The sequence below is a fragment of the Pseudophryne corroboree genome, chromosome 8 (assembly GCF_028390025.1).
Source record: "Pseudophryne corroboree isolate aPseCor3 chromosome 8, aPseCor3.hap2, whole genome shotgun sequence".
Taxonomy (NCBI): Eukaryota; Metazoa; Chordata; class Amphibia; order Anura; family Myobatrachidae; genus Pseudophryne; species Pseudophryne corroboree.
In genome coordinates this window covers 455033676-455046704 of record NC_086451.1, presented here as the reverse complement: position 1 = coordinate 455046704, position 13029 = coordinate 455033676, and positions in this window count along the sequence as shown.

Genomic DNA, 13029 nt, shown 5'->3' with positions numbered 1-13029 from the left:
ACCTGGGGGACTTAAAACATTTATTCGACCTTTGTTAAGGGTTTGTAACGACATGGGCGATGTCACAGCGCCATCAGAGTCATCCTGCTTCTCAGCTTTTAATCGTTCTAAACACATTCTATTCCCCGCATTGGCTATGACGATTGAGGGAATATTCAATTCAGACATTGCCCGCATAAATTCAGGCCAACCATTCGGTATATTACGGATCGACACACCGTTACTTTGCGTGATGCTTCTTATTAAATCTAACATGTTGGAACCAGGCACAGTGACGCCTTTGTACAGAAACTCCCCTTTACTGTTCCAGTCTGTGATGTGTTTAGAGCGTGTCATTTTACTCAATAGTATTTCACAGTTTTTCTTATACCGGTCATTAACACCGCTCAAAAGCTCATGATAAACAGCATCGGGGGCAATAGGCTGTGTCGTATTATTTGATTCATCAACAGATTTTGCAACGGGTGATAAAAGAGCTAAAGTTGACATTTCACTATCAGCCTGTTTACTCAACACCAGGTATCTCTGCAACAACATTGTATATCGCTTTGCTTTTTCATATTCTGATAAATCATTATTCTGTAGTATTTTCATGATCTCTACATCTAGACCATGCGTTGCTGTTTTACGTATGTCGTCGCTGTTCGGTTTATTATGTAAACGGTCTATCTGATTCTGAGGTACCAGATACATTTTCTCAGCGTACTCCATCAACGATTAGACAATAGTCCTGTAATTAGTGGTATAGCAAAACCAAGCAGCGAACCGATAAAACCACCCGACTGTTTAACCAACCTCTTCTTTTTTCCAATGGCACATTTCTTATTACAAAGTGATTTTATAAGCGCTCGCTTCTTTTTAAGGTAGTTCAACTGGCGTTGAGACAGCGGTATTTTACCTTTAAGCGTGTTGAGCGCTATCTCACAAATAGCCGTGACTAAATCGTTTGAAGCGTTGGATAAAATAGCATTTCTTTGGAATGGTGTTGCTTTAATTAACGTTTTTAAAAGCACCCAATTACGTCTTATCCGCCCCGACATGTTCACCGTTGTTAGAATGACAACAAATGACTAAAGGTTGTACGGTTATAGCTTTATAGAACCGCGCTTCTTAATGACAAAAGCGACAGGCGTGTCTGGTGGGAATAAGTCGCTTCGTAAACGATAATCGTCAAGAGCGTTGTTTCTTAAATCAACCAGTAAATAACCATAAGGGGCAGCCGTCGCGGATTCATAGGCTTCGAGAAAAAAACGATGTTTCGATGGGTACATTTGTCTAGCCAGAATGCCCACCTGCATTTTATCCCTGGGGTTTTTGAACAGGACCATATATTTTGTGTTTAAATGTATAGTTCTGCTCTTTTTACCTTGACAAAATATGTTTTGGACAAGGTACAGGATACTGAGATTACGATGGTGTACATACTTTGTGAAAGCTTTCTCAACCTCAGAATTATTACTTGCCGCGTCCATCAAATCATCAATCACTGTTAAATTAATCTTATCAGGGGGAAAAAGTTGATCATTGCTAAAAGACTCTGGTAAGCCCTCTATAAAACGCGTACCGGGGTAATCACGCAGAAGTTGGTCGTATATAGGCTGCCAACAGGTGTAAAACCAAACAACATTATCAGGTACATGAGTCATATGTGTTGCAGCGTGTTGCAACAGCGTTTTCACAAAATAACTTTTACCCGAATTGGACGGACCCGCTAAAATACATGAGAAAGGGTGCTGAAATCTGGTGTCCATCTTAATAGCCGAACGGCAGTGTTGTGAAGTTGTCCGTAAGAGACCGTTTAGTATAAACACACCTTTGCGTCTTCTGCAAAGTACGCGTCTCTATCTGCCAGCACTTTTTCACACGTACTATACCGGGTTGACGGATCACAACCTTTTTCTGGTCATCGCCTTCGGGATTTAAAGGATAATCTAAGACCAGTTCTTTCAGGCTGTCAAAGTTAACGTGCTGCGCATTATCAACATTGAGCGTTATACCTTTAACTTTTAAACAGGTCTTTCCGTTGTTTAGTCGATAGCCGTATGACTTGGGACCGGCTGAGACAAATTCTGTTATATGGGTGCCTGTGGGTAGTTCGCTGGTCAACTCGCCTAAATAATCACCCAATGGCGGACACCAGTCACCGGGTCTACTGACAAAAATCACAGAGTCTGTGTCGTGATAAAGACATCTATCTTGTAATCTATACAGTAGTTTGTACAGTTCAACACGTGCATAAGCCGTTGTAAAGATGGCTATAGTTACATTTGAAATTGCGCCCCTGGTGTAATGATCTTTGGCTTACTTCCAATTTACCATAACTGTATCATCGTCAACAAAGTCCAAAGCGGACACGTCATAGTACGGTAAGAACGCGTATTCAAAAAGTTTGTCGGGATCGGTCACTAGACACGTATTGGGCATGTTGCTACGTTGACCAAATTTACCCCATAAGGAATTTAAAAACAATTTTGAAATTTGTCTTTTAGCGGGATTGATTTCTATGTGATCGGGGCGTAAAGACACGCCTTCATTTTTTTGATAGGCGTCTATATACTCTTGGCGTTTCTCGGCGTCTGTACACCATTCGGGATAACCAGAGGCCTCTTGTTTATCCCTGAGGTGCGTTTTAATGTAGCCTGAAAACAATTTGTCAGAGCTCTCATCAAAATGCCACACCTCATAGATTTTACACACCATGTACCCCATTTCTACAGCCAAGTTTAGTTCCACGGTACACCATGTACCGATGAGTGCACGTTTTTCTGAATCATGAACGCACGGCTCAGTCTGTCCAGACTCAGCGCATGTGCGACATAATGGAAACATTAACTTACCACCCATTTTAACCGGCAGAACCGGAAAAAATAGGCCACGAGGCGGGTAAACTTTAACCCTGGCAAAACCAAAATACTTTGTGACATCACCAAAGTCCTTATAAATAATGCGTGGGTGCTGTATAGGATACGTTTTGGTTTTGTTAACATATGGATATAAACTGGTGAAGTCAAAATATTGAATTTTTTCATCACAGCCTGTTTTGTGATACAGCTTTATGGCGTTTGTGCGCCCGCCATAAAGAGCATCACGTGGCTCCAAGGGTTCGGGTAATTCTTTGCCCTTCAGAAAAGCCTGTAGATCCGCATCAGAATCTAGCATAGACTTCCATTCACAACCCCAGATTTCACGTATCTGAAATCCACAACGTTTAAGGTAGTGCAACTTTACCTGCGTCTTGTGGTGTAATTGACCGTAGGTCGTTTTAGTCAGTTTGTTTTTATCATCGGCGTTGTAACAAGCACCACAGCCGTGATAAAAACAACCTTGAAATTCAAATGCAGTGGGTGTTCCGTTAATCACGGCGTAACCATCCAGGCTGTATTTACCAACTTTCTTCTCGCCCCCTTGTAAAGCGTGTCTTATACTCACACCTTCTTTGTGTTCTATGTACATTAACCACTGTATGGCTGGCGTTGAGTAACGCTTCTGAGTCTTGTGATAGTTATCACCCGGTACAAGGGCCAGTGTCTTTTCCTGTAAAAATTTACAACGGTACATGGCCATGCATACGGAAGCCAACGTGACTAATTGAAAAGCTTCGATGTGACGTTTAACCACAACCTTTTTTTTCTTTTCTTTGTTATTAGAAATTCCTGTTCTGTCATGGCTATAACAGCCGATCAGAAAGCATCACAAGCTTTTTGTAATATTTTCACATCTTCTTTACAATATCGTACGAGCTCTTTTTGAAAGTTAAACGGTTTGTGTACATGCTGTTTATACCAGGCTGTAAACTCAGATAATTCATCAGGCATCATGTATTGTGGACCAAAATACTCTATTGATGGCATAGCGCCTATGTAATTTTGGTTATCAGCTGTGTTAAAAAAATGTGGAAAATAACCTTTGGTACCGTCAAACCCCATCGCCTTTAGTAACTTGCTAAGCCGCATGGGTAAAAAATTTAAAGAGTCGATAAATCTTATCTTCAAATCTTTTACCGTGATGCACATTATGTTGCCGCCTCTAGATAATAATTCCATCTTTAATTTCTCCTTAATCAGCTGGCGCAGCACAAAATATGCATCATAGCGACCTGCATTATGGGCTATGAATGTGTAATGCTCAAATTTTGGTTTCATGAATGTCTTTACAAAGTCTTCGATACATGCAATACCCTTAAACTCCCAGTCTTTCTCCCCCGTTAATGTTAAAGCGTAACAGTAGTTTGGTATGTGCACACCTGTCTCCTGCATACACTCAAAATCATAAAAGATGTATTTCTTTGTGGGCTCTTCCGGCTTGATGGTTTGTATATAGCACAAATGGTTCGAAAACCCATCAACGAACACCTTACAAATGGGGCACTTTAGGCCTCGGCAGTTATGATCTGTTCGCCTGTAGAGACAACACTTGTCACAATATACATGTTCAAGACAGGATATTTTGTGATCAAGAGCTAAAGCTTTGTGTAGCTCTAAACACTCGTTTGATCGACAAAATACCCTACACACCGAACACCTTAAAGCCGTCACACCATCGTCAATACAATCCGGCCTGTGACAAGCCTTACAAAAGAAAAGACAATCGTGATTATTTCTATGATGGTAAGCGCTATGACAACGGATGCAATAATATCGGGCTCCAAGAAACGCTTTGATATCGAGTATCCCATAAAAGTGACAATCGTGATATAGCACAAACAGCGTGTCTTTGTAACGACTGTCCGTACTGTAGTATTTCCAATCCCCTTGACTGTAATAGAGGAGATTGATAGAGACGTTTAAATAATTTTCAAAGATTGCAACATCGCTAAAGCTGACCGCTTTATCAAGCGGCAGATTCAAAGCTTTATGTAGTGGGATCGCTCTCTCCTGTATTACATGATCATTGGCATTGTTACCTTTATCCAGAAGTTTACAGACGCTAGCGGCCAAACACAGGTTATTACCTATGCGTCTGAAGTCATAGAGATATCTCTTTCTTTTATTTATTATTAAACTTTGGGGCAGGCGTTGTAAACTCCTCCCAGTCAAACCAGACCCTGCTCTGTTTCTAAAAATACTGATCACAAATCTTAAGCCTGTGGATAATAAGAATTCAGCGTTACTTTGAAGCGTGTTTGTAATCTGATTAAAAAAAATGGCAGCGTCTAATGTTTCTTGCGGCTTACGATGCGAATAGATGGCATTGTGTAACCCACCCCCCTCCAATCTAAGCTGAACGCGGTCGGCAGGATCCACGCCCGCAAGGACACCATCGAGCATGGCCTGTATAGCCGTATGAATGGCTCGAACCCCCTCTACAAATGATGTAACCCTGTCCAAATTAACAAACCGATAGTGATTGTGGTACTCAACGGCTCTGAAATACGGTCGTTGTCGTTCATAACAGTTAATCGCCTCCAAGTATACATCTTGCCGACCTTCGTCATTACCGGGTGACTCAACACCGACAGCATCATCATATATGGGGCTTGCATTGCGCTCAATATTGTCAGCCTGTGATTCGTCATTCGGTAATGCTTGGGGTGGCGATTGATCTAAATCTACATACATCGCACTCTGCTGCCCGCCTACCACATGTTCCCTGTGCCGCTTGCGCTTTCTCAATCTGGTTAATGTTGTCACAGCCTGGTTCACCTTTGCACGTCGGAATAACTGTGAGATCTTGTATGTTAAACAAGGTTTAATTCGTGGTTTTTTTTTTACAGGCATTTAAATTTAAAACACGTTTCAAACCATTGCCTAGCATGCCTAGTCACGGATCAGTTTCATTTATTTCTGCAAAATGATGTATGTTGGCTTTAATAAATTCAGTTGTCTTAACCGACCGATCTATGTATTTTGACATGACATTCATATACGTCTCAACAACTTCTTTAACAATGTCTTGTTTACATTTACTACCGTGGCACACACCTTTAATGTGTTTTAACAAATATCCGGCTTTTACGCCCATGTTCTCAACATCTTCCCGTATCTTACCCAACAACGCGTAAAATTGTATTTCAGCGTCTTGGCCTAATTGTTCTGAATTTTGACATTCATCAACTATGTCGGGCGCTAGCCCTCGCGCCGGTGCACAAGCATCAGCCGATGCGTGTACCAGGGCTGTTGTTGTAAAAATATTGGGCATTGATGTTACACAATCAACCGTTGTAGTATTACCAGGTATTCCTGCAACGGCTGATAATACTTCATCAGAACTATTCTGCGGATCTTGTGTCGTTGACTCTACACAATTTGTAATAAGCTCTTGCCCATTTATGTCATCAATATCTGATATCACAGGATTACCAGCTATGTGTCTTGTTTCTGTTTCAGAGCAATCCTGTGTATCGGTAATAGTGATGACATCGGATTGCGACAATTGCTTAACATTACTTCTTGAGTCAATATTTGATAACAAACCAATGCCTGCTATGTGCCTTGTTTCTGTTTCAGAACAAACCTGTGTATCTGGAATTGTGATTACAGCTGATTGCGACAATTGCTTAACATTACTTCTTGAGAGACGCGATGCCCTCTTAACCTTTACAGTCTTTGTATTACCAGCGACATCCCGGTCTGCAGTGTTAAACGCTGTGTGTTTTGATGTTACAGCAACATCATTACTTACGCATGATACAGTTTGTAACGCGATCCTTCTCCGTTGCGGCTTATCATTTTCGGAATATGACAATTTTCTTTTCAGATCTGTAAATGCTGAATTATGACTTCTCTCATTCGTTCTTGGTCGAGCAGGCCTTCGTTTGTTCGGGTTAATACAACCGTTATGCACCACCATAACTGATGACCTAGCAACGTCCTTATGTACAATTGCCGGCGTTACGAATTGATGGTTCTCCGCTTCAGCGGCGGTTGTGCGTTTTGATATTTTCCCGCTTGTACTAGGCCTGTGTATTTGCGCGACGGTATCACGGCCTGTTGGTATCGTAGGATCATATCGCCTTGCTACAGCGTCATCTGTAATACATATATTATAAAATAAATATAAACGCCTCTGCATGTAAATCAGCATTTAAATCACCGCATAACAATATGCCATATAACAGTGTTTGATTACACACCTGCTGCTGCGAATTGATGGCTCTCCGTTTCAGCGGCGGTTGTGCGTTTTGATATTTTCCCGCTTGTACTAAGCCTGTGTATTTGCGCGACTGTATCACGGCCTGTTGGTATCGTAGGATCATATCGCCTTGCTACAGCGTCATCTGTAATACATATATTATAAAATAAATATAAACGCTGCTGCCTGTAAATCAGCATTTAAATCACCGCATAACAATATACCATATAACAGTGCTTGATTACACACCTGCTTTATATTCGAATGTTTTAGCCCGACCCCCTGTCGCGTGTGGGAAAAACGGTCGCTCATCAACAACATTGCTGTTCTGTATAGCGGCGTTGTGACAATAATCAGGTTTGTTCAATATATCCCGTAGAATACCGTCAGCCGTCGCATCATCCATTTTTGTGGCATCTTTAGCCGGTGAAAAAATGAAAAAATAAATATTACATACGGTATAAAATTAGAATAACATGAAAAAGCGATTCATTACTGAGAATATAAAGTGTGTACAGTTGACAACAAATCAGCACAACTGTACAAGGTTTATTTTTAATTCTTTAGCCGTGGAAAAATAAATAAATAAATAAAACTAATAATAAAAAATAAATAAATAAAAAATAAATAAAGATATCATGTTACTCACAGTCTGGCGCCAATTCCAAAATATTAGTAAAATCGGGTATAATGCTGAAATCTAAACCAAATAGGCTATCTTCAACAGAATCGAAATTCTCTGTATTTGTGATTACTGTCAAATCGGGGGAAATAAAAATGAGAAAATAATAATTATTTAATAATTACTATTTAATAATTACTTATCAATGTATCCAGACTGTTGTACGTTCATACTATTTAAACTTTTAAAAATGAACAAATTGTAGACCTTGACTATAATTTCATACTATTTAAACTGGAAATATAAATAAAAACGTGTCAATGGCATTTATAGCCATAGCTTACCATGCGCCGTTTGATAACTTGGCAAAGCATCATCATCATCATCATCAGATCTGGTTCTAACCATGAAAGCGTCTTTGCTGTTGATGTTCTGCATTGTCTGTCTCTGAACCAATAATGAAAATGAGAGACGATTAATATCTGTCAAACGAATTAGATGAAATACTGTGTCGGTGCATTCCCAAAATGAACCACTAGATGTCGCTATTACCACATATTTAAATAACCTTCAGACAGTCACATTAATTAAAATCCAAAACAAACACCTGGTACTCGACACATTTTAAACAACATTCAGGCAATCATATTAATTAAAAACCAAAATAAATGACTGTTGTTTGTGTGATCAACTAGCCTGTGCATTTTATCTTACACAATATTAATTAATTTAATCAATACTAAGCGGTTCCCAATGGTACTTACTAAATACCAATTGTAGATTAAAGTGCAGAAATTATATTTGAAATGTTAGGCTTGAAATACTGTGTCGGTGCATTCCCAAAATGAATCACTAGATGTCGCTATTACCACATATTTAAATAACCTTCAGACAGTCACATTAATTAAAATCCAATACAAATACCTGGTACTCGACACATTTTAAACAACATTCAGGCAATCATATTAATTAAAAACCAAAATAAATGACTGTTGTTTGTGTGATCAACTAGCCTGTGCATTTTATCTTACACAATATTAATTAATTTAATCAATACTAAGCGGTTCCCAATGGCACTTACTAAATACCAATTGTAGATTAAAGTGCAGAGCTTATACATTTCATATATAATCTCTGCACTTTAATCTACATTTGTTATTTAGTAAGTACCATTGGGAACCGCTTAGTATTGATTAAATTAATTAATATTGTGTAAAATAAAAAAAAATAAAAAAAATAAAAAATGTCGGTGCATTCCTAAAATGACCACATATTTAAACAACCTTCAGTGGGGTGACAATTATACATAAAAATAAAATATAACATGCTAGAACCATAATGATAATAATAATAAATAATAATAATAACAACACTTACCATAATGTCTTCACGTGTGTATAGCGATGCAAACTCGTTTTAATTTTCTTCTCAGTGATCTGTCTCAATACTGCTCCGTTTCCTATTCTTATAGCAATGGCTGTGAGCCATATGGCCCCCACCAACCTGTGGTATGCCGTCCCACATTTCCAAGATGCTGGGGCGGGGTTTTTAAACATATAATCTTTGGTTTATACATTAGTAAATGTAATCATGCTTTTCAGTTACAATAAAGATATAATCTGATAGCGGTACCGTACATGTCATACTCAGCTCTTCAAGCACATACCAAATTGGCTGTCCTTCCAAATTTAGAATAAATTTATTTAATAACAAAAATAATTCATAAAAAGCATTATACAGAAGTACTTATGAACTAATGTACATGAATACAAATTATTTTATGATTCCATAAATGTCCATGTGTGTATAATGTGTACATGTACCATAAATGCATTCTGTGCTTAGTTTTAGGACTCATCACCATGATATCTCATTATGATATTTAATTAATCCAAAATACGGAAAATCCGATTTGAGTCAACACATAAACCTGTAGGTGGCGCTAATGTTCTTCTACAGAGATAACAAACTGCTTTTTTTTTTTTTTAAGAATGTGCTGTCATCATTCATCACCCCTGGCCGTTAAAAGCAATATGTTTTTAAATTAGTGCCATGTGTGATGGTTCCGTACATCTAAGAAAATGGCCATGGTCAGATCATCATTCATAACTCATGCCCATTAAAAGATGTCAGATCATCATTCATCATTAAAAGCAATATGTTTTTAAATTATTGCCATGTGTGATGTTTCCGTACATCTAAGACAATGGACATGGTCATTAGTCATTATGACTTTTAAAACGACACCATGTGTATCAAGCGTGATGTTTAAATTGTTGGAATGTTTGAACTATAACAAATACAGACAAAATAGTGAATTTTTTCATCACAAACTGACTTGTGTTCTTTATTGAACATTCTGCGCCTGGTGTTGTGTGACATTCTGCGACTGTTGTTACGTGACACTCTGCGACTGGTGTTACGCGAAAATTTTTAATACGGTTTAATATCGAACACTATAAATTTATATAAAATTTTATATAAAATTTTATATTAAAGCGATATAAAACACTATAATTTAATATTAAAGGGGGTGGCGCCTAGGAGAAAGGGGTGTTAACAACTGTCAAGTTTGACAGAAAGGTTGTCTTTATCTACTGGTTTGGTTTACATATACTCTTGTCAATGAGCAGAACCCCTGAAAATGAGCAAGTAACATGGAAGGGGGCACTAAAAACTTTTTTTGGCAGGGATGGGGGGGCGCAAAATTTAAAGTTGTGCCACTTCCTGAGGTACTTGTTGACAGATGACCCTCACTAACCAGCTGTACATAGTTTAGATATGTCTGGCCAGCTTACCTGCCTACTGTCACCTAGAAAGTACCAGTTGTTGTTAGATATTCCAGGCTAAATGCTATTTATATATCTGAGTCATCTCGTTCAGGGAAAGCGTAAGATGAGCCAGTGATATTGCATTTCACTTGGGCTTTTGATTACAACATTGGGACATAAGTTAAAGGTGTTCTTTGAAACAGTAGCTCAGAGTTATACTGCCAGAGCACCAATTTGCCCAGGACTGGTGCCATACCTCTAATCTGGGCACTCTGATGGATGAATTAATCAACAATGGGAGGAAGAGCTTCTCCGTTGGCTATCTCCGTGGCCTCCTTGGCAGTGGCAACTGCAACCACAACATTCAATTCTACATCTCTACATTACCCTCTTTGCCATCATTACAGCTAAGCCACAACACCGGAACCTTTAGATGACTGATCCGGATAAAGTATTCCTGTTTGGAATGTATAACTGTCTTTGAGGCAAATCAAGTTCATGCAAACAGCAATTATAATTAATCCTATAGTTCCTACTGTAAAATAAAAAATAATATTATAAGCCATCTTGGAGTTCTGTGACTTATATAACAATACTCTAGCAGGCCCGGACAGTGCAGACAGTTGAAGACAGTCAATATTAGGTTTCTTACTATACATTTGACCCATTGCTGGTTTACACCCGGGTCTTGTGCTGGCACCACATGTTGCAAAATAGCAGGTGATTGACCCAATATCCAAACAAGGGTGGCATTAAAATCACTGCAATGCCCAATAATGATCCTATCAAAATTGGATTGCAAATTTTCAAGTACCCCAGACCAGAGCATATTCTTTATATAGTATGAGTAATATTCCAACCTTCAAAGGATCCATGGAATAGTTCTGAGGCTTCAACTGACACACTGCAGCATTGTCAACAAATTGTTAATTACATTCCCCATTGCCACCAAATTTCTCCAGCATCTGGACCTGAGTGGTTACCACTGGTTGTAATGACTGAGAAGGTGTACCCACCTCTAGCCTGGCATCCGTGACCCCAGAAAACTATAGTAGGATCAGCTTGGACAGCGTCGGTGTGTCTCCGCAGAATCCAAGTTAGGTCATATTACTTCAATCAGAAATTGTGGGATCTGAAGCTGAACAATGGTCAGGGCACCAGCAGCGGCCCTGACCTATGCATTTCAGTGGGTTATAAATAGCCTTAACCTCCAGATAGTCCAGTGTATATGAGATACATAATTCTACATACATCCTTCTAAAACAGAGTGGACTATTGTCTCATCTTTGAAATAAATAAGAAACCGGAGCACTCCATCATGACAGTGTAGTTACACCAACCTGCAGACAAGATTGAGAGATTGTCCAACGCTTTCACAACACCTATGACAGAAGAGTGTGATGAACACTGTATATAAGATGTATTAAGCCTTGGAAACAGTTAAAATGGAGTAAATGACCAAACCAATCAATCAGCTTCTGTCATTTCAAAGACTGTGCTAGATAAATCACAGAAACTGCTTGGGTTTTTTTGGGACAACTTTTTCACTTTATTTCTCTCCAAGGCTTGATACAACTTCCACAGGTGCACACTATGTTTTTTTTGTTTCTTTATTTCTCGGTAGACACATGGCAAATAATTACCACTAAAGAACATGCTTATAGGACTCAGAAATGTACCAAAAGACCCAGAATGAGCACCAGATCAAAGCAAATGTCATACCTCCATTAGCTCAACCAGCTTGTGTACTATTGATCATGGTGCCCATAGGAGCCAACATCTTTGCAAAGTCTAAGCTCTATTCCAATAGGCTGGTGTAGGCGCATGTCTTCTTTTCCCTGACTCTGGCAGCTCCCGCTTTCCCAACATATATATAGTGGACTTGCCCCGGTGTTCCGTGAAACTTGTTCGAAATCTGCCCTGTCCTGAAGCCTGGCATCATGAGTGAGAGCAAAACCTCCTCCAGACACATGTGGTAAGTCCCTTACTTTGCCACAATAGAAGAGAAAAACAAAATAAAATCCCCCAGCACACTGCTGTAAAACAATAAAAATAACCATGTTTTCTAATTGTAAATAAAATGTAGAAGTCTTAGTTACAAGTATTTCCAAATATATGATAAACCAGTCACCACTTCACACCTTTACTTCCCGGACTATGCCTGACGATCTCTAGCGGCTACTAACATTTTTACCACCCCAGGACGCTGCTTGTGCGGCTGCAGCACTGATTATAGTAAGGGGTATTTTGGGTACCTTTACCGGTATTTACATTGGTTCCATATTAATTTGCTTCTGGCATGCCACTTTGAAACCAGTGACAACATAATATCATCTGCAAATGACTTGCCACTTGGGAGTCAGAGAAACTGATCTCTGCAAGTATCACAAGTCATGAACACTACCTCCGAGACGATGACCACACCACTATTCCTTACTCCCTGGACCTGCAGCCCTTACACGCCATGATTGCATTATTGGCTACATATATTTTTTTTTATGCACAGTTTCTTATATAGTGCAGCATATTTACGCTTTACAATTGGCACTAGAGTAATAGAACAAA